The 20,867-nt window shown below is 45.8% G+C and overlaps 1 pseudogene; it reads right to left on the reverse strand.

Moving 5' to 3' along the window:
- LOC127689840 (ribosome biogenesis protein NSA2 homolog) overlaps positions 1 to 20,283 on the reverse strand; it is a 51,197-nt pseudogene extending 30,914 nt beyond the window's left edge.
- Positions 20,284 to 20,867: the final 584 nt, after the last annotated feature.

The following is a 20,867-nucleotide window of genomic DNA, read 5'->3' on the forward strand; positions in this document are numbered from 1 at the left end:
CCAGGATTTTAGCCAGTCACAGTAGAGGTGCCCAAGACGAGCCAACATTATATTCAACTGAGTACTTGCTTTGTGAATTCCCTTCTTTATACCCAGGTTTGTCCTCTTATCATCCCAAATGGTTTTTCTAAGATTGCCAAGCCTTGCTGGCCAGTGCAAGCCCATGTGTTTTTGACTTCTTGAGTCCTTTTCTAATCCTCGTCTTACCCATGAGAGTTGAGTAACTGAGAGTTGAGTAGTTCAAAGCTCCACTCATTTAAGCCATTATTATTTTTTAAACTCTGGGGACAAAGGGTTGGTTCATTAGTAAAGAGCTCACACCATGAAGATCCAAGTTCAAGCCTCAGAACCCACATGAAAGCGCGCTGTGGCAGTGTGTGTCTGTAATCCTGGGGGTGTGAAGGCAGAAGGACCCGCAACACTTACTCGTCAACGAATCTAGATGAATCAGTGAGCTCTGGGCTCAGTGAGAGACTCTATCTCAAAAGATACAGTGGAGATAAATTGAGAAAGACAGCCAACACCAACCTTTGTCCTTTACAGCACACACATTGGGGTACAAATTCTATTTAAAGAGGCATTGAAGTTGGATGACATTGACAGCAATCCTGAACCCAGGGTGCTCCAAAACATTGCAGGTTACAAGCTCACAGCTTACTCTTTGGTAAGACAGCCCAAGTGAAGGATAACATCACTCTGGCGCCAAGAGGTACATATTCAGTCCCCACCCCCATTTATTTATACCTTTGGAAACAGCACATTTTAATCTATGAAAATGTAATCTCTTGGTTAATTCTTGGTAGGCATGGCTCTTTTGGCTTATGGCTGATCTAGTCATATAAGAGCTCTAGACCAAGCATGATGCAGACATTCTGACTATTAAAGAATGGCTGGCTCATATATTATACAGCTTTTATTATGAAATATTTAGATATCTATGAGTCTGTGGTCATTTCACCAAGCCTCACTCAGATAGATTTAACTTTCTGCATAATTACAGTGCTGTATCAGAACTAGGTCATTGATGCTGGTACGACCACAGACATTCAGATTTCTCCAGTTGCTTGCACTCCAATATGTGTGGGTGGGGTGAGGTGGGCATGTACACTCCTGCCTGTGTGTAACTGTATGCAAATTTGTCTCATATTCTTCATGTAACTACCATGTCAATGTAGTTACAAGACACAACACTATGACATAACTACAGACCTGTTTCTACCGCCTCCTGCTATTTCTAATCCCTTGAAGCCCATTGTCTCTATCACGCTGTTTAGTGAGTGTGCTAAGAAGGAATTTATGTAGAGTTGGTTCCACTTGAGGTCCCCCAGACTGTTGCACGTCACCACTGATTCCTTCTTGTTATGGAGTGGCACTGCTCAGGATAGACATACTACAATGGCTGGTCATTTGCCGTTCTGCACACTGGAATACATTGAAGTTGTTTCTATCTTTCATTACAAATGCATTAATTACTTTTCTTATTGGTGCAAGCAAATATGGAACACGAAGCAGCTTGGATTACTGTTTGAGGGAAACAGTCCATCCTGGCAGAGAAGGCACAGTACATGCTTGAAGCAGCTGGTCATATTGCTGCAGTCAGGAAGCAGAAGACAGGAAGTAGGTGGGGTTATGCAACGCCAAAGTCTTTCCACAGTGACCCACTGCCTCCAGGGGGACTCACATCTTTTAAAGGTCCCACAACCTTCTAAAATATCTCCATCGGCTGAGAAAACACAAGAGTTCAAATGCATGAGCCTTGGGGGACACATACCCAACGCTACCATTAGCATTACTTACAAGCTTCTGAATGAAGGGAGATGAACACCTCTCTGTGACAAATGCAGAGGATGGTATATCTGATTCCTATGGGAAGCTGATTTTAATTTTAATGGAAGCTGCCAAACTGCTATTCAGTAGAAGGGGGGATTATATATATGATATATATCCATCATATATAGCTGATATATGGATGATATATTATCATGTGCAATAATGGAATTTGTCTGTATCTTTCCCAGCTTTTAGCATTATATCTATTTTTTATTTTACTCACTATGATAAGTGGGCATATAATCTGCACTTGTAATACTGTGGTTATAATCTGCGCTTGCCTAGTGGGTTTAATGTGGTTATTCGCTATCAGTATATACTTTCACTGACATGTGAACTTGTATAGTTTGCCTGTTTAACAACTGACAAAAATTTTACTGAATACACACACACATACACACACACACACACCACATACCACCCCTCCACATATATATGTATGCATGTGTATATACAGATATGCATATAGTCTAGGTAAATCCATTTATCATGTGTTTGGAAATATTTCAAGTATTTAATTTTCATGAAGTTCAGTTTGTCAGTGTGTTTGTTTTTCTTCAAGTAACCCTCAAACATGCCATATCTGAGCCTCTCAAGTTTTCCTTTGATATACTGTGCTTTTTATTGCAAGTTTTAATCTTTTACCTAAGCATAATTCTTGAACTCTACCCTTATATTTTTCTAAAAGAGTTGTAGCTTTATATATTGCACTTACATCTTTGATTTACTTATCATTGATTTTTTTTTATAAAGTGTCAAGTTAAACCAAAGTTAATTTGGAGAGAGGATGGAAATTTGTCAAAGTACCCTAGGACCATTTTTTAAAGGCTAAGCCTCCTTCATTGAGTTACTTTTGCACTTTGTCAAAAATAAGCTGGGCTGGGCTTGGTGGCACATGCCTATAATCCTAGCACTTGGGAGGCTGAAAAAGGAAGGTTGTATACACACCTAAGAAAGTGCTCTGACACTGCATTCTGTACAGTAGACTCATCAATCTAGCTTCCCCCACTGATTGAAAATGTTATTTTTGCTACACCAAAGTAACTACACAATTTTCTTTGAGTTGGGGTCTTACAATGTAGACCAGGGTGGCCTTGAACTCACAGAGCTCTGCTTGCCTATACTCTAACTTCCAAGTCTGGGAGTCTATGTCGATTTTTTGGCAAATAGTTTATTCCAGTTACAAGAGCATATTGCTTTATTTCAGCCTTATGGTAAGTGTCATTATAGACATTATAAATGCATCCACATATACATCTGCATGTTTAAAGGTAATTATTGAAAACAGAACAAGAAACAGTAACAGCTACCTCTAGAGAGAACTTTTAGGGTGTCACTGGTGAGTGAGATCTCTCCTTTCGATCATACTCAACACCTATGTTCTTTAAAGTCAACAAAAACCATTTTATTGCATTTCGTATATAATTGAAAATAATGTCTGCTCAAACCCAAAGCCTGTAGGAGGGTGTATTCTGTACCTCAGTTCCTCCATATTAGAAGATTATATTATATAAAAGGGAGCTTTTAGGAGACATGGAAACCTGGAGTCTGCCCCTAGATGCTCCATATTCTGCTTCAGATTCAGTACATTAACATATTTTAAAAGTCCCCTAGAAAGTTCTAGTGCATAACACAAGATGGGAAATTCTGCTGCAGAGAATGGGAGGAGGCACATAAGGGTCCCCAGAAGGCGCCCATGGTGAGGCAGTCTCAGCATATGGGTATTTGGAAAGACAGTTCAGAGCTCTCTAGCTTTTCTGTTGTGCTAATGTGAAACTAAACTCAAATAAGCATGAAGAAGCAGGGCGAGCTGTGCTCACACTGTGTGCACACCTGCAGTTCTGGGACACCAAGGTAGAGCTACTCAGCTCCTGCCACATGAGAGGATATAAAGATATAGGATATCCTAGCCACGACCCTGAGAAATCAGACCAAAACCCAACAATGGGGTATTCCCACCCTGTGACTGGCATCAGAAGGCAGGAATTCTTTTGTCTGGAGAGCCACTTTGTTCTAACGACGTGGCTGGAAACCTGGTCTCAAAGGAGGCTGAAGAACTCTCCTAGGGGGGGCTTATTCTCCACCTAATACTCCTCCCTGAAGGGGCTAGACTCCCAGTGTGGGTAGCTGTTCCCTCTCTGCACATCTCTCCTGATGTCTTCTCCATCCTGACTGATCCTGTCTCTGTATTCTTGACACATATACTTGGCCTACCTCACAATGCTCTCTGCCTCTGCTTGGGTGACATTTTCAGCACTGGGTAGCTGTCTTACTCAGGGTTTTTATTCCTGCACCAACATTGACCAAGACACAAGTTGGGGAGGAAAGGGTTTATGCCACCTACACTTCCATGTTGCTGTTCATCACCAAAGGAGGTCAGGATTGGACCTCAAGCAAGTCAGGAAGCAGGAGCTGATGCAGGGCAATGAAGGGATGTTTCTTACTGGCTTGCTTCTCCTGGCTTGCTCAACCTGCTTTCTTATAGAACCCAAGACTACCAGCCCAGGGATGGCACCACCCACAATAGGCCCTCCCCCTTGATCACTAATTGAGAAAATGCCTCACAGCTGGATCTCAGGGAGGCACTTCCTCAAGGGAGGCTCCTTTCTCTGTGATAAGTACAGCTTGTGTCAAGTTGACACACAAAACCAGCCAGTACAGTGACTACAGGAACAAATCCATTTTTTTTTTTGGAGTGTGTGTGCTCGTATGGTTGGCAGGGCCTGAGGGAAGATGGGAGCAGGAGGAACAGTATGATCAGGCCACCGTGTGTTTGTAGGAAGAAAGCAAGCGGAGAGGTGGGTTTCCTTCGTGTGGACAGAACGTGTGCCACAAATAGTGTATCCAAGTCTTGCATTAGATCAGCACCAGGGCATGACCTGGAGGACAGATTTTAGTGGAGTATAAAACTTCCCAGAGTAGAATAAGATCCTGGGGAAAGCCTGAGATTCATCTCCAAAGACCTGTTCTGACTGCAAGAATCTAGAATTCTCAGAGGTCTCCTCAGCAGGAAAGGGCAGGGTGATGGTGTTCATTTTGCCCTTCATTTTGAATATTGGCAAATCAGCCCTTGAAACATAATTCAGTCCAATGAGACATGAAATCATAAGACATTTATATTAACAATGTCATACATTAACAGTGTATAAAAGTACTATCTTGACTATGTAGAGTAGATAAATTAGGGGGACAGGGGAGATTGCTTAGTGGTTAGAGAGCTTGTTGTGCAAGTATGAGGACCAGAACACACAGCAAATGTGTTGTGCAGCCTGCTTATAATTGCAGCCTCTGATGGTGGAGATAGGGAGGAAGCTGCTAAAGATGTGGTTCATATTTGCAAGCTCTGGGCTCAGTGGAGAGACTCTCTTCTCCTGACCACCATTGACCTGCATGTGCAGGTAACCCAAGAGCACTTGCACCTACACACATGTGAACACACATATGCGCACAGGAACACCATATCAATACATGGAAATGGAGAAAGAAAACCAAAAATACTTCCTCTGTAATTGAAAAAGTTTAATTAAAATTTAAAAGTAACTTAAAATTTTCTTTAATTTGGAATTTTTTAAAATGAGTAGACTCAAGTTGAATGCTTGGTTCTCCCCAAATTCAAATTCCTATGGCAAAGACCTAGCCCTCCGGGTGGTTGTATTTAAACGTGGGACCTAGGAGAGAGGATAGATTCATAGGAGGTCGTGGGTGGGATTCTCGTGATAATGAGGGTCCTTCAAGAAAAGGAGAGAAGAGGCTTCCTGTCACTCTCTCCCTTGTGAAACGTAGCGAGTGGGTGGTAAAGAGCCTTTTTTGTGGCATGTAACCAACCAGTTGGCACCTCACTCTAGAATTCCTCATCCTCCAGAGCTGCTAGACAGAGATGGCTGTGGTTTAAAACACTCGTTTACATTCAAACCGTTCTGTTGTTATATTCAGTCGAGCTTAGAGAATTCAAAATTATCTAAGAACCTCATAGGGTTGTTTTGGATGGTAACTTATATTTTTCCCTCCAACTCAAATATGTCTTTCAAGATGCACTACAGCCTCAGGCTCTATTCCCGCCAACACTCTATTCTTGGTTTGTAATCAGAGCTGCTGTGACAGTTGATCTCATCTGACTCTGACTCCCTTCTCTAAGACAGTTAATCCTCTGCAGTGGTTTCCTGGCACCCCGTGGCTAGCCGGTGCTGTTTACAACTCTTCCCCAGAAAGCTCTTGCTGCCCCTTCGCCTCTTCACCTCTGCTGCACTTTGCTGGCTATTCTTCTCCCTCTGAGAACCGGCCACAGGACAGCTGCACTCTTACCCACTTTTTCCAGTGATCTTCTTCCATAGAAATGTACCCTAGCCACCACCCAATGGAGCCCTCACGGAGACCAACGGCAGCCTTCTAGAGCTCCTCACAGTCCGCTCTCACTCCCTGTGAAACGAAAAGGACTAAGATACTCTTCACATGTTACCAATGACAACCAAGAACAATGGCTAGTGTCAGTGGTTGTGCAAGACCCCAAAAAACCGAGGGTGCCCCGGCACCCCACGCCCTGGAAGGCAACACCCAAATCACTCGCGAGAAACTGTCTCGATGCAATAACATGAGGATTTCTTTATTCCAGAATTCTGGGTTCCACAGCTGTATACCTCGCAGGGTTAGAGGACTGTGGACCACGAGTGCCGAATTGAGACAGCTTTTATAAGTTTACGACAAAGCCCGCGACTCACAAACCAATCATTTCTTAGCATGGAGAGCACATGAAATGTGAGCCAATTGATTTGTACCACTCCATAGTTTTTAGGCCAATTAGTTTAAATTATCGGAGCCCACGCTCAGTGGACCAATTAGTTTCCTATATTCTTGAATGTCTATAGCTGTGTGAACTCTTCCTTCATAGGGATAATGATGTAAGCAGTTTACAGAAGCAAGATAAGCTTAGTCCATTTCCAGTTACCCTATGGGGCCAGGATCAAGGCCTTTCTGCTAGCTCTAAACAAAGGGCGGGCTCTGGAATGTGACCTTTTACCTAGTTTCTAACAAAGCGAGATAGCATTTTAAACTTCTGACTTCTTGGGGTCATTAGAGAGTTAGGCTGTATTATTTTCTATCCTTTCAGTTGAATTATTATTTTTTAATGTGGTCAGGATTTCCACTGGGCGCATTACAGACCTTTCTCCATTGCTTGCTGCATTGACCCGACAAGCTGTGATCCAATGTTAGAAATGAAAAAAGTCAGGCTCATCAGGTTAGCTTGCTCAAGACCACTGCTACTACTGGGATTTAGCTTCGGAGCTATCCCCAGAGTCCTTGCTGCTAACCACTGTGTTTACCCTGCCTCCCTCAGGCTTGTCCCCTCACAGCTTGAGCAGCCAAGTTGAAATTCAATTCTGATTATGGAATGATGTCTATAAACAAATTCACTAGGAGCTGCTATATATTTGTGTATTGTTTTGCATATTCTCTAGATGATGTCTGTTTTCCCCAAAATTGTGCTCAGGAAGGGAGAAGAGACTTTGTGAGCCCCTTTTTGCATACTGGAAAAACTGAGTTTGGGGGAAAGTCTCATGCTGGGTCAATACATTAAGAAAACAAGGAAGAGAACCCTGATCTCTTCAAACACTTTTGTTTCTTTGTCCATCAACTTATATCTGGACAACTGCCAAGATGGTGGATTTTGTGACAGGACTTTTGTTATGGCTGTAGGTTTACCTGTCTTGTGTGAGGAGTTGTGTTTCTCAGCTGAGAGTTTAGTATACCAATCTCTACTCAACAAGCATTTCCTGAGCCAGCCTGGTCATTGTGCTCCTAGGCAGAATGTAGCGGTAAAGGTAGGGCTTTGCTCTGAGAAGGAAGGTGGCCTTAATGTGATAGACCGTCATCTTGTGAGAGGAGTGGTCTCTGGTGCAAAAGAACTGTGTTGAAGTTCTAAAATGAAAGGGAACGGGAGCTAGTCTGCATGGGAAGGTCTCGATGGGGAGGGTTCCAGGTTTGACCTCCATGGACCAGCAAGGGAACCAGGAATTAGTGTGCACAGGATAGACCTGCTGGAGAGAGTCTGGAGTCGGTTCTCCATGGACCAGCTTTAGAAATGGAAAGCCTGAGTTCTGATAACTTGTAACTTCATTATACTTCCTAAAAATATGCCTGTTGCCATAGCTCCGTCGAGAGCGACAGTATGAATTATTTATTGGCATACTTAAAATATTAACATCAATAAATTATACCACAGCTTTGAAAACACTCTACCCCTTTGGAGAAGCCAGTGTTCAATAATGTTTTTCAAGTTATTGAAATTTCCCAGTTCTATGATGTTAGGGGGATTCTCAGAAACAAGTAAGAAGCACAGAATAATTGGCTCAATGCTCGGACATCAAGCATTTCAGACAGAAGAGTGCTCTGCCTTTCAATGCTTCTCAACCTTTATTCATCCAAAAAGCAATGCCTTCACAGTATGTGTTCACGCAGTTTTTTTCCCCAAAGTTTAAGTGCTGTCTATTGCATGTTAAGAGTCCAAGTGTCTCTTTTTCTATATTTGGGTTCTTCTGAGCTAGATGGAATGCATCTTCCAAGGTTAGATATTGGAACTCATCAGAATAAACCCTTGCGGTTGCCCTAAGGGGAGAGTATCCACCGTTCAACTGTGGTCAGCTATGACACTTTGTCCTTGACATGGAGGCTTGGGACTTAGGTGTTTGAGAACTGAGTGGTAAAGGAGGCCGAGTCCCATGCTGTGCTCTCTTCTCTTTGCCGTTTCAGTCAGTTGTATCATTCAGCTTCTGGATGGGGCCGTATAAATTTATGTCACCATCATCCTTACTCCTGCCTCATCAAAGAAGCGGGCCTCGGTTTGCAAGCATGGAGACTACTAGATCTGGGTGAGCTCTTGCCATTCATAGAAAGATATACATCTCACCTTTAGACATCCTTTCAAAAACAGAACATGGTCCAGAAAGGGCTGAAACAGTTCAGAATGCAGGACATTATCAGTTTTTTGTTGAAAATCTAAATATGAATTGCTTGATAGGTGTTCGCAGATGCCCCGGGCTGGCTAGGGTCTCAGGGCGCGCGGTGTCTCTGGTGGGGCTTCAGCTCAGGCTGAACAGCATTTGCTAGAGAGTCAAGAAAAAGGCAAGGCTTGAACTAAGACCTCCAGATCATCCTCACAATTCTAGAACCTACTCCTTGCAAATCCTTGTGTTTCACTGGGTGTGCACCCACATTTCCACTTGTTACATTGTCCTGTAGTGATCTGTCCAGACATGTTTCCCTCAAAAAATAAAACAAAAATCTATTCTTGTCTCCATTTAGTCCAGGGGCTAGGACATGAAAGCCACTCTTAAGATTGTATAAATATTCATCTACCGAGTGAGTGAATTTATATGCATGCATTCATGGGTACACACACATTTGTGTATAGTTTAATTTATAGCTCAAGTTATCATCAAGTAGACCTGCCTCCCAGGTCAGATTTACAGTCCTTAGAACTAATATGGTTGTTTAAGTCCCTTAACAACAGAATGCACTACCTGATTCCCCAAGCATTGTACTTGTAATTAATGAATTCCTTTACAGATGGAACCACAGAATGGCAGAGTAAATAACCAAAGTCCAGGCAGGATTCTTCTGAATTGTATTTCTAGGTCAAGTTCCTAACATCAGAAATGGCCCTGGTGACTAGGGCTCCAAGTGTGACTTGGCTGCTTTAGGGAGGTTGGTGTCTACATGGGTGATCAGGCATGCCAACCAGATAGGCAGGTATGTAAGCTGAAGTGGGGACATGGGTAGGGGGCTCTCAGCCAGTTAAAGCCAGACAGGGTCAAGACCAGATAGAAGTAGAGGTAGATATGGTGTGCCTAGGTAGAGAAATTCCCAAAACACGGGCTGTGGAGGAGGGTGCAGACAGAGTGCTATTCAAAGAGACTTGCTAAAATGAGATGGACTTATGCCAGATGCATTCCTACATATTCATTCTCCCTAAGTGTATTCATTTGCTCAGTGTATCTGTATTGTTTACTCTGGGACAACCACTGTGAAAATATAAACATACCAACAAGGCACAGCCTCTGTTCTAAGCTAGTAAACTGTAAACCAAACCTCTCAGACACATGAGTAGAACAGTAATACCGTGTCATAAATGGCAGAAGGGGTGGGAGCTGGTAGAAGACTCTGGGACCCCTTGACCAGGTCAAAAAACCAGATCGGTAGGATGTAGTTAGCAAAGTGAGGATGGTGATCAGTCAAAAAAAAGTCCTGCTCAAGGTGCATGAATGTATGTATGAATGAAAATGCAAAAGAAACCAGAGGAGTCTTACTCAGGAGTTGTACACACCCAGTCACAGCTGGATCGTGTATGCACCATTGAAGCATCCTCACTTTCTCCCAGGAACAATGAGTTGATTCAGCTGGGGAGTGGGTTCATCAGATAAGTTTCAAAAGCATCTGCTACAACCAAAGTGTGATTATCCGGACAGAGGCCGGAAGACAGACAAGGGACACGGTCCGCTGTGAGTGCAGCGGAGGCAGTGAGAGCCAACACAGATGGATTCCATGTCAGAGCATTACCAAAGGCCAGTGGTTGGCTGGATGTGAACACGCTCGCCCAGGCAGCCACAGTTTGTTGGCCAGATTCTGGTCTGAGTGGCTGGGAGACTGCCTCACTTAGGAGGCACAGAAGCAAGAGGAGAGGAGTCAGCTTCATGGAGCTAAATCCCCATACATCCTAATCCCTGCCACTCAGCTACCTTACCTCACTTCCTCAGAGTCAGCACGTCTCCTCTGGGAGTTTAAAGTGATGTAATGCCTGGCTTGTCCTCACTTGCATGTGATCCTTATATATTCCTTCCTTTACTCAACCAGTATTTATTAAACAACAAGTATGTCCTCACAACAGCCCAGCATCTCATAGCCCCCGGTGCTCATGTGTGCAGCACCTCTCTGCAGAGGGCAGCTAAGTCCCAGGTACAGCTATCACCGAACACGCTGTCCTGTGCTGCCTAATGCAGTCCCCTGTTCGCATAGCGGCAGCAATTTGTCACTAGATTAATGTGGCTTCCTTAAATTTTAGTTTAGTTTTTGAGATTTTACTTGGGATGTTAGATACCCAGAGAAAACTCTGGGTAAGTTTCTTTATAGGGACACGGGCTTGGAAACTATTTTCTAAAATCTAGAATTTTATGACTAACCCCAGGGCTTTCTGGGACTCAAGGGATAGTGCTGTAGTCACAGTAACAGATGTTTGAGTCACTCAATTTCACTTCATATGTGATGCTTGGCTTTTCCAAGTTAAGGTATGAAATTCAGGCATCAAGACATGTCAGTGGCATCTACAGAAAGGAACCTAAAATGTTCAGATGGCGAAAATTCATTCATGGCTCGAGTCTTAGCCCACACATCCAGAAGACATCATCTTACACATCTAACAGTCCTGGAGTTCAGGACTGTCTACATTAGTGGGCCTGGAAGGATGAGGAATCTACTTCACACACTACTCTCTGAGGGATAATTAAAAATCAAACAAAGCTCTTGGAATTTTCAACTCCTCAGGGATATGCAGAGATTAATAGAGTGATTTGGAATTTCTAGCCTGTTGTAAATAAAATCTTTTCCAGGATTTTAGTATTACTAATATCATTTAATAATCAATAAAGACATAAACATTATATATTTGTTTCAGTTGATTAAATGAGACCATTGTGGACATGGCTCAGATTAGTTTTGTTTTGAAGCTACCTTGTGCATTTCATGTTTGTTGCCGCCAGCGGCCACATACGAAACGGAATACCTGAAAGAGAATTCTGAGGTTAACGGGAAGGGGACGAAAGAGAAATGAGTCAAGAGGACAGTTGCCCATAGAGACTGACTTTACTATCATTAAGCCAATATTTATAATCTTTGGAAAAACCACCCTGCCCCCCAAATGGCTGCGAGTTCGTAGGATCTTCTTCTCGGCAGGTTGTCTGCTTTCAGTCACGCAGTTTTCTGCTGGTCTCCGGGTGGAGCTGCGCTGAGGCGGCCTTGGTAGTTAAGGTGAAAATGGCTGTATTGTTCCCAATGGAACAAGGGCCAGAGATAACGCCAGGGGAAGGGTGGAGGCTGTAGGCCAGGAATGCCGCAGGTTGAATAGGCCGGAGATAACACCTGGGGAAGGGTGGGGGGGTTGCCAGCCAGGAGGGTCACAGCTAAATGCTGTGGGGGGAAGGGACACATGTTGGTCTGTAACTTTCTGTATTGCTGACAATGACACTGAACACTTGATGGTCCTGTGTTCATCTTCCAAGTGCTGAAATTACAGCTTATACTACCCAACTTGACTTATATTTTTAGTTTTGCTCAGAGAATGTCTCTTGCTCAATAGTAGGCAACCTCTAGCTCAGTTGGCTGCCTATTACACACTTAGCTAGCCAAAAACCAAATAATGTAGCTTCCTCAGTCCACTGACATAGGAGAGAGATTGCCTTTGTGTCTTGTTTGTCTATGGCTGTGAAAAGCTAGCATAGCCAAGTCAACTTACAAAAGAAAGAGTTTAGTGGGGTTCTGGTTCCAGAGGATTAGAGTTCATGCCCATCATGGTGGGGAACATAGCAGCAGGCAGGCAGCCGTTGCACTGGAGCAGTAGCTGAGAGCTCACATGTGATCCATGAACAGGAGGCGGAGAGAGGGGGAGGGAATGGCATGGGCTTTTGAAACCTCAGAGCCCACCTCCAGTCACACACATCTTCCAACAAGGCCACACCTCCGAAGTCCTTCCCAAACAGTTCCACCAGCTGGGAGCCAAGCATGCAAATATCTGAGCCTGTACAGGACATCACCATGCAAACCACAAATATAAAAGCAAAATATTCTTGCTTGCAGACCTCGGGAGCCTGGTTCACCCTCTGACACCATCAAATCTTGATTCTTTCAGTAAGAGTGTGAAAATTTAGCCTGGATAAAGGGATTTGTTTAGAGGTCAAAGTTATCATGAGAGCCAGGATGAGCTCTGGCTTCTTAAGTCCAGGGCTGTCGTCAGCTATTACTGTTAATGCACACTCTTGTTCTAAATTATCTTATAAGACCTTGAGGCTGAACACAGATTCCTGGCGAGCTGTCTGCTGAGTGCACCACGATTTCTATTGTTCTTGGTGCTTCATTTAAGACTTCTGCTTGGTGCCACTCTCAGGAGAACCACATCTAGAAAACAGCAATTGAACTGCTCTGGCTACAGCCCTTGTAGGCTGTGCGCAGACCCACCGAGTGGCTCTGAACAGCATTCTGGAAGTTTTAGAGACCAAATCGAGCTACCTGGTCTGATTACAGCAACCCATCAACTGTGCCCAACCATTCAGGCCTCAGGGTTTCTGCCACAGTGGAGGTCCCACTTGCCACATTCACAGACTGTTACTCAGTTATGTTCAATTATTCAAAACCCACTTTTATTTGCAGCCCTGCCCCATGCAAAATGTTAGGAACATTGCAAAACTTTGGCCAGGAGCTGTCACCAGCGAAGCTGCAGTTTATGCCCCAGGAGGCCGTCTCAGAAGTAGTTATTGTGGTGGTTGGATCTTTTCATGAAAGCCAAGCATCCTTGTGACACAGCCTCCCTATTGGGCTTGGCAAACAGAAGTAGAAAATTGGTCTCTGAGGTCCTCCAATACTCTTACCCATTACTGAAGCCTGTAAGGAACTGCAAAAATTTATAAATGTATATATAATTTATAAATGTATATGTTATATCTAATGATAGTTATAGCCTCTAATTTGATGATTTTTGATCTGTTTTTCAGGTATATATATATATATATATATATATGACTACAGTCTCTCTTCCTTCCATCCCTTCTTCCATCTTCCTCCTTTCCTTCTTCCTTCTCTGTCTCCTCCTACCTCTTTCTTCCTCCTATTCTCCCCTCTTTCCCTGAAATTCTAGGAGTCAGTAACATACATGAAAGTAAAAAGAAAAATTTTTCCCCAAGATGCAGGTGTAACAACATCTGCTTGAGAACATTTCTTCACCAGTGGACAGAGGAATGTGGCTTGGGGACGTAAACCACCTCACACTCAGGCCAGCTTCAGAGCTCTGCAATAAGACTGGAAGCTAAGATAACAGGATGGACTGGAAACTGGCCACTTTGACCCGGGAAGGCGTCTTCTCCCGGAGGGAGGGCGTCAGCAGCACCCCACACCCCTGTTTCTGTTCTTTATGTCTTTCAGGCGTTTGGTGTGAGCTGCATGCACGAGGGGCTAGGTGGGGACATGGACCTCAGCGGAGACTGGGCTCTGGAGGAAGGAAGCTGGCTGTCACACACTGGGGACCGCCATTTCCCCAACACCACAGGGGGTATGGCCACTTCTCCACTGCTGATCCTCATGGTCTCCCCCATTCCTGCCCTTCACTGTGCCAGCCTGTCTGTGCTGCCTGTGTGCCCAGAGCTGTTGGCTTTCAGGGTAGCTGAGTGGGGAATACTGAATTTGGGCTTGGAAGTCCAACAGACCTGTGCTCAGATCCTGAATGTACCTATCCCTAACTAACATTACCTATGTTACTTTAAGAAAAACAATTGCTCTGGGAGACCAGGATGAAGACTGTTTGCTTTGCAGAGTACTGATGTGAACCAGCAGTGCTGTGGATCACCAAGTCCTGAGCTCTAGCCCTCAGCAGGTGGGCTACAAGCCAGCATCACTGAGCTGTCAGGCACTGAACTCTAGCTTGCTATAGGCACTGAGGCAGAGGATAGAACAGCCAGGGCTAACAGCGTAGTCTATCCCCACTCCAGGTCTTTCTCTTTGTCCAATTATTGAATTAGTGGGGCCCAGCCTTAAATGATGGGACTGCTGAGACTTCCTTAGAGTAGGGTATACCTGTAAGAAGCAGAATGGTGATGCAGAGCTGTGGTCCTCTGTTGACTCTGAGTCACCCTTCCATGCTTCCAAACGAATAGAGCTCTGTCTCAAGAGCTGGAGCCACTGAAGAGACCAAGATCCCTGAGGTCCATGCTTTTTAAGAATGTGCCCCCTGGTTATATATTTGCCCATTGCCAAACAATGGAAAGATGAAGAGGGAGGGAGGGAGGGAGAGAGAGAAAGACAGAGATACAGAGAGACAGAGAACGCATCCAGGTAGACATAGACACCACTCTGATATGTCCTAGCTCTGACATGAAGTAGCTTACACAGAGTGAATATGAACAGTGTTTGTGTATTATATACCCTGGTATCTCTTCTCACCAAAACTACCAGAAGGAAAGCCTCTGAAAACAGGTTCTCAACCTGTGGGTCCTTACACAGGGGTCATCTAAAATCATCAGTAAACACGTATTTACATTAGGTCTATAACACTAGCAAAATTAGTTATGAAGTAGCAGTGAGGATGATTCTATGATGGTGGTGGTTCACCACAACATGAGGAACTGTATTAAAGGGCTGCAGAGTTAGGGAGGTTGAGAACTACTGTTCTAAAAGCAACATCATATGCTGAGGGAAGAAACACTGTCGCAGCCTATTACCAAACCTGCAGACCTTTGCACCCAATACCCACTCAGCAGACAGCTCCTGGGCGGCTGGCAATGAGTGTATAATGGATGGACCCTGCTCCATGCGTGTTTGAGAACACTTTAGCTTCCACCAGCACCGCCCCCCACCTTCCCCCCACACACCCCCGACACACACCAGTCCATTCCCATTGCCCTCAGAATGTGAACAGCATCTCAGCCAATGACCTGATGGGCAGCAGGGAGAACAGAAGTCAGTGGGACTCACTGGTGCCTTTGAAACCATTCAATAGAATCATCAACTCTAGATTTTTTTAGAATGGTAAGGCTCAGTTACCATGGTAACATGGGTGTGACCATGCTTAGTGTGACCATCTGTAAACTCTTAGCCCTGCAGACCTTGGGGCATGCTGGGAAGTAGAACTGTGCTGAGGCTGCCCTCGGAGGAGCCCAGCTCTCAGGGATGCGATGACCTGACGCTGCTTAGCATTGCAGAGGAGAGAAACCGAGAAACCAGGTCCGTTCAATCAGTGTGCGATAATGGAGATACCCAGGGCAGAATGAAGCAAGACTGACAGAGGATACTGCCCAGTGACACGTGGTCAGCCTGACTGGAACCTGAGAGTTCCTGTGGGCAGCTGGTATGGGGGGGGGGTCCTCAGAGGACCTGGGCAGGCAGGGTTCAGGAACAGTGCATGGCCTAAACTAGAGCCTGGTGACAACAGGAAACAGTGAGAAAACACATCAGAAGCTGTGCCAACCCTCTGTGGCAGAGCTAGCTCTGAGCTGGATGAATTACAAAAATTATTTATTAGTTATATGCGATTTCCTGGCTAAGCCCTTTTTGTATAGTTATAGACATCTCAAACAATTCTATCGGGGGGGGGGGGGGGGATCATTCTTAGATGATGAATGAAGAAACAAGGCCTGAAGGGTGGAGAACTTGCCCAGAGCCACTCAGCTGTAAATGGTAGAGCTGATCCTGGAGCCTGAGTACGCAGCACCACAGGCCCCACAGGCCAGTCTGGTCACTTCCCAACACTCCTCACTCTGCCCGTGAAATCTGAGATCCTGGTGGCTCAGTGACAGACTTGAATGGATGGCAACAAGAGATTGCTTCGTAGAGAAAAGAGCTCCTCTGAGCAGAGGCCCAGAGGGCGAAATCACTGTGATGCTGAAACACTCAGATGGCTGAAGGGGGGAGTGGGGCCTACATCTGTGTCTGTTTGCACATCGCAAGGCCTGGGGTCATCTGTGTGGACAACCATCCTCTAACCCCACCTCAGCAGGCTGCTGAGAGGCCGGATACCCAGGGCGGGATTTGCATTTCTAGTGGAGTTCCAGGGAAAGTTGAAGTGCAAAGGCCTCAGGGTTCTGTTCTTGGCTTCATGGAGTCCTCATTAAAATTCAGTCTCTGCCAGTAAGGCTCTGTCATCCTGAGTCATAGAACCTTCAGGCAGGACCACAGTTTCTCCAGGCAGTTGTTAGGGAGGGACTAACTCCAGGAAGCCCCTTAAGAAGGCCCTCAGAGCAGTGTGTGTGTGTGTGTGTGTGTGTGTGTGTGTGTGTGTGTTGGTGGCTGTGCTGCTGCTGGTGGGGGTGGGGATGATAAGAAGTTTCCGAAGGAAAGTCCCGCTCCTGGTTCTTGCTTCCTACGTGCTTTCAAATTCTTCAAAGGACCTGGCCCAGTGGGGTTTCAAACCTATTTTTACAACCTGGAACATATTTCCTGGACAAAATTGTATGTAGTCACTGACATATAAAACGTGAGGAGGAGGAGGAGGAGAAGAGGAGGAGGAAGAGGAGGAGGAGGAGGAGGAGGAGAAGGAGGAGGAGGAGGAGGAGGAGGAGGAGGAGGAGAGATCAGTGTGTGGTCACTGCCCTGCCTCTGAGTGTCACAGTGCAAATTGGTCTGACCTGGGCTACAATCTACCACAACTGGGATTTGGAACAGGGTGAACTGGCCTTTCAGGGTACCCACAAATCATTTCTTCTTCTAGCTGTGCTCAGTCAGCTGTTTGGGGTGGAGGTTGAGGACTTCCCCCGCCCCCTGCTTGCATTCCTCCTTAGGGGAGAGGCAGGAAGATTGGGAAGCCCAGCCTGTCAGCATGAGGCAGGCAAATCACAGAAGGTCAGTGGTTAAGGTCTCAGTGAGGTCATCAAAACAGGAAGATTTCCCTTGAGTGCCGCAGGGCCAGGGAGAAGCCGATCTTGGTGGGGAAGGAAGGAAGTGGCTGTTTCTGGACGCAGTGTGTATGCCTAGCCTTGCCTTTGTCAGTATTCACTCCTGAGGTGATCTCAGTAACAGGAGGGGAGGATCAGAAATCCAAGGGCCTGTAGGCAGGTTACAGCAGGGCTCCAGGCCAGCCCGGAGCCTAGAAAGACCCTCTTTATCTCAAACAAAACAGCCCTCACTGGGCTCCCGTGAGGCAGCTGTTCTTATCTCCGTGTGTCCCGTCAGCCCCCTAGCTCAGAGGCATCTGGTGAAGCAGGCTCATACAGTGAGTGGCAGCAGAGCTCAGCCCCGAACTCTGCCCTGTCTGTTACTTCTCTGCCAGTTTCAAAGGCAGCACTCTCCAGCCTCCGCACTTCTCTGTGACTGCTGATGCTCTGTGTCTTGCCCCTCCTCCCCACCCCTGCCACACCCCCACCCGGGGTAGAACAGAGAAGCAGCTCTCTTACCCCAGATGTCCTGTTCAAATATGTCTTCCCATCCATTTTACAGAGAAGGGCATGGCAAAGCCTGGCCTAGAGTATAGCCCCTGCCCGTCCCTGCCCCAGGCACAGCACGTTGACTGCCAAGGTGACCTCTTGAGGAAGCCACGCCGTTGCAGACAGAGAGGCACCCAAGCAGTCCAGGAGGGCTCCATGACATCTCTGAAAGAGCAGTTCTCCCTTGAGCCCAGGATGCAGGGGTGAAGAGTGGGACCAGAGAGGCGGCTGCATATTGGCATCTGTACCTCTCTTCCCGGATATTGTGTTCCTTAAAGCCTTGGTTGTGGATTTCACTTACTGAAAGTGCATTTGCCCCTAGTCCCAATGTGGGCTATTTTGTCTGGTTTCAGTAGGTCCAGCTGAGCGTTAGTGGGAGTACATTATTTTCCTCTGCAAGGGCCCTTTCTCTGTGTGTATTTTTGAAATCATGTCTCATTCTGGCTCCTGTCTGCACGCATCTTCTAGGAACATCTTGACTCAGCCTGAGCTGATTTCCCTTGCTATGGCGTTGAGTGCAGAACCTTTTAAAGTTTTATCTTTATACCGGACTCTGGGGCCTGGATAGGGGTGGGGGGTAGGGGGGGTGGGAGGGTAAGGGAGTGGGGGTGGGGTGGGGGGAGGGCTGGATGCATCCAATTGGCTTGAACCTTTCAAAGGCGGCTTGCTCTTGTCAGTTGCCGCTCTTCTGTAGATACTTGGTATTTTAGAGACCTTACTTAGTGTCTTACCGAAATGAATCCTTGCAGTTTGTGCCAAGGGCAACAATTGTGGAGTTTTGTTTTGTTTTTCAGATGAGGAATTTAGTACTCCATTTACACAGCTAGTTTATTTAAATTTATACATTTCTCAAATTTATAAAATGAGGTGTGAGGAGGGAAAAGCAACAGTGTTTTCTTCTTTTCATAGAGGATCTGAAGCAAGGTCGTGCCAAAAGGAAGGGAGGGGGATGTTAAGCCTAAGGGGGAATGCCACCTGGACTGCTCACCCCAGGATGTAGTCAGTCACCCAGTAAACCAAAACAAACCGCAAAGCCCCTGGGGGGGTGGGCCTGTGCTTGTCCTTGTCATCTGTTAGCCTGTTCTAAGAGGTGTGGATGGGAGCCGGGGCTACAGATCAGAAGCTGTGCTGCCAAAGCCACCATTGTCTTCTCCAGGCAGGAGGCAGGAAGCCTGCTCCTCCAGCAAATGGATGGCCCGCTACCTGCAGAAAAGACACCAAGGGCCATGCCATGTCCCTTGTGCCAGGGAGCACAGCTGGCAGAAGAGGCGCTGGCCCACTCTGTCCTTCACACTTGAAGCGGGGTCATCCCCAGGCCTAGAAGGCTGTTCACATGCTAGTGAGCCCTGTCCGTCGCCCTGTCCACTGTCCATCTGACTTGTTACAATGACATTTCCATAGCTTTCTTTCCTTTTTTGAGACAGTGTGGGCATTCCTTTTAGTTCTGTGACTTTTTAATGTATTTGCTTGCTCTCTAAACAGCAAACAGCATACATACCTCACATACACACCATCCATACCTCAGCTTACAACTGAGAATGGAGTGCAATTTAGAAACACGCTGCCTTTAGTTTAAAAGCATCTTTCTTTTGTGTGTAGAAGCACAACTTAGCCTTGTATCATTACACTCAGCTTTTTTTTTACAATTCGTATACACATTTGATTGTCTGGTCTTTGACGTGGGTCTTAATATTTAAGAAGCTGACCTCTGCCTTAGTGCGTGGCTCAGGTAGGCCTTCAGTTTGGGATCCTCTTAATCTGCGCCTTCTTAGTCATGAAGATACAGGCTTGAGGCACCCTACACAGGTCACACACACTATTACATATGTTCTAATGATAACACCCAGGATATATAGAAATCCGGGCTGTATTTCAGGTGGAGGATGGGGATTAGGATAGGTGGGAAATGGACTTTGTTTGTACATGTGCCGGACGATGGTCTCTCTCCTCAGCCTGGATCTAGTGTTATGGTCTTGTCTGATACAAAATTTTACAGCTTTGGGAAATAAGAAACATTAAGCTAGCTGGGTGGTGGTGGCACACGCCTGTAATCCCAGCACTTGGGAGACAGAGGCAAGTTGACCTCTGAGTTCGAGACTAGCCTGATCTACAGAGTGAGTTCCAGGATACCCAGGGCTACACAGAGAAACCCTGTCTCAGAAAAACAAAAACAAAAAACAAACAAAAAATCAAAACAAAACAAAAACATTAAGCTATGAGGAGGGTTATAAGTTACCTTCTTGAGGTCGTGTTTGTCCTGTGTCGCGGTGACAGTGACAATGGCCATGAGATGCTTCCCTTTATTTAGGCTGCTTTTACAGAAACCCTTGCCCAAGCCACAGAAAGATTCTCTCTTTACTGCTGTCTGCTGATGTGTCCAGCTTTTCAATACTGCTGCCCTTGAAATAAAAGCAGGGACTCCTTCTTGCTGACCACAGGGGCCAGTAGAGCAGAATAGCCGCCCTCCACTTGGGACACAGAAAGGTAGCACTCTGGGGTGCTATGAAGCACCGTGCAGGAGAAGAAAGATTTAGGAAGCACCCAGCTGGCAGGCACCACACCTGCTTGGCTTCTCCAGACAATCTCGTGAGAAAAGCACTGCTGTCAGGAAGTTGAGCCTTTGTGTGAGAGTTGTCACTCCTGACAGAGTATCCCCATTCATAACTAACAGCTGAGGTGTAAACTGATTGACTGTGCAGTGTCTATTTAACCGAGTGATGCCCCAGAACCATCGTTTTATAGAATAAGTGCGTGGCGTGCAGTCACAGGAGCCAGCAAGGTCTTCTGCAGGGGGACCCTTGAGGGAAAGGGCTAGAGAGCTGGTGATTCGGAAAAGTGCTTGCCAATCAGTTGTGAGGGTCAGAGTTCAGA

The sequence above is a fragment of the Apodemus sylvaticus genome, chromosome 7 (genome assembly GCF_947179515.1).
Source record: "Apodemus sylvaticus chromosome 7, mApoSyl1.1, whole genome shotgun sequence".
Lineage (NCBI taxonomy): Eukaryota > Metazoa > Chordata > Mammalia > Rodentia > Muridae > Apodemus > Apodemus sylvaticus.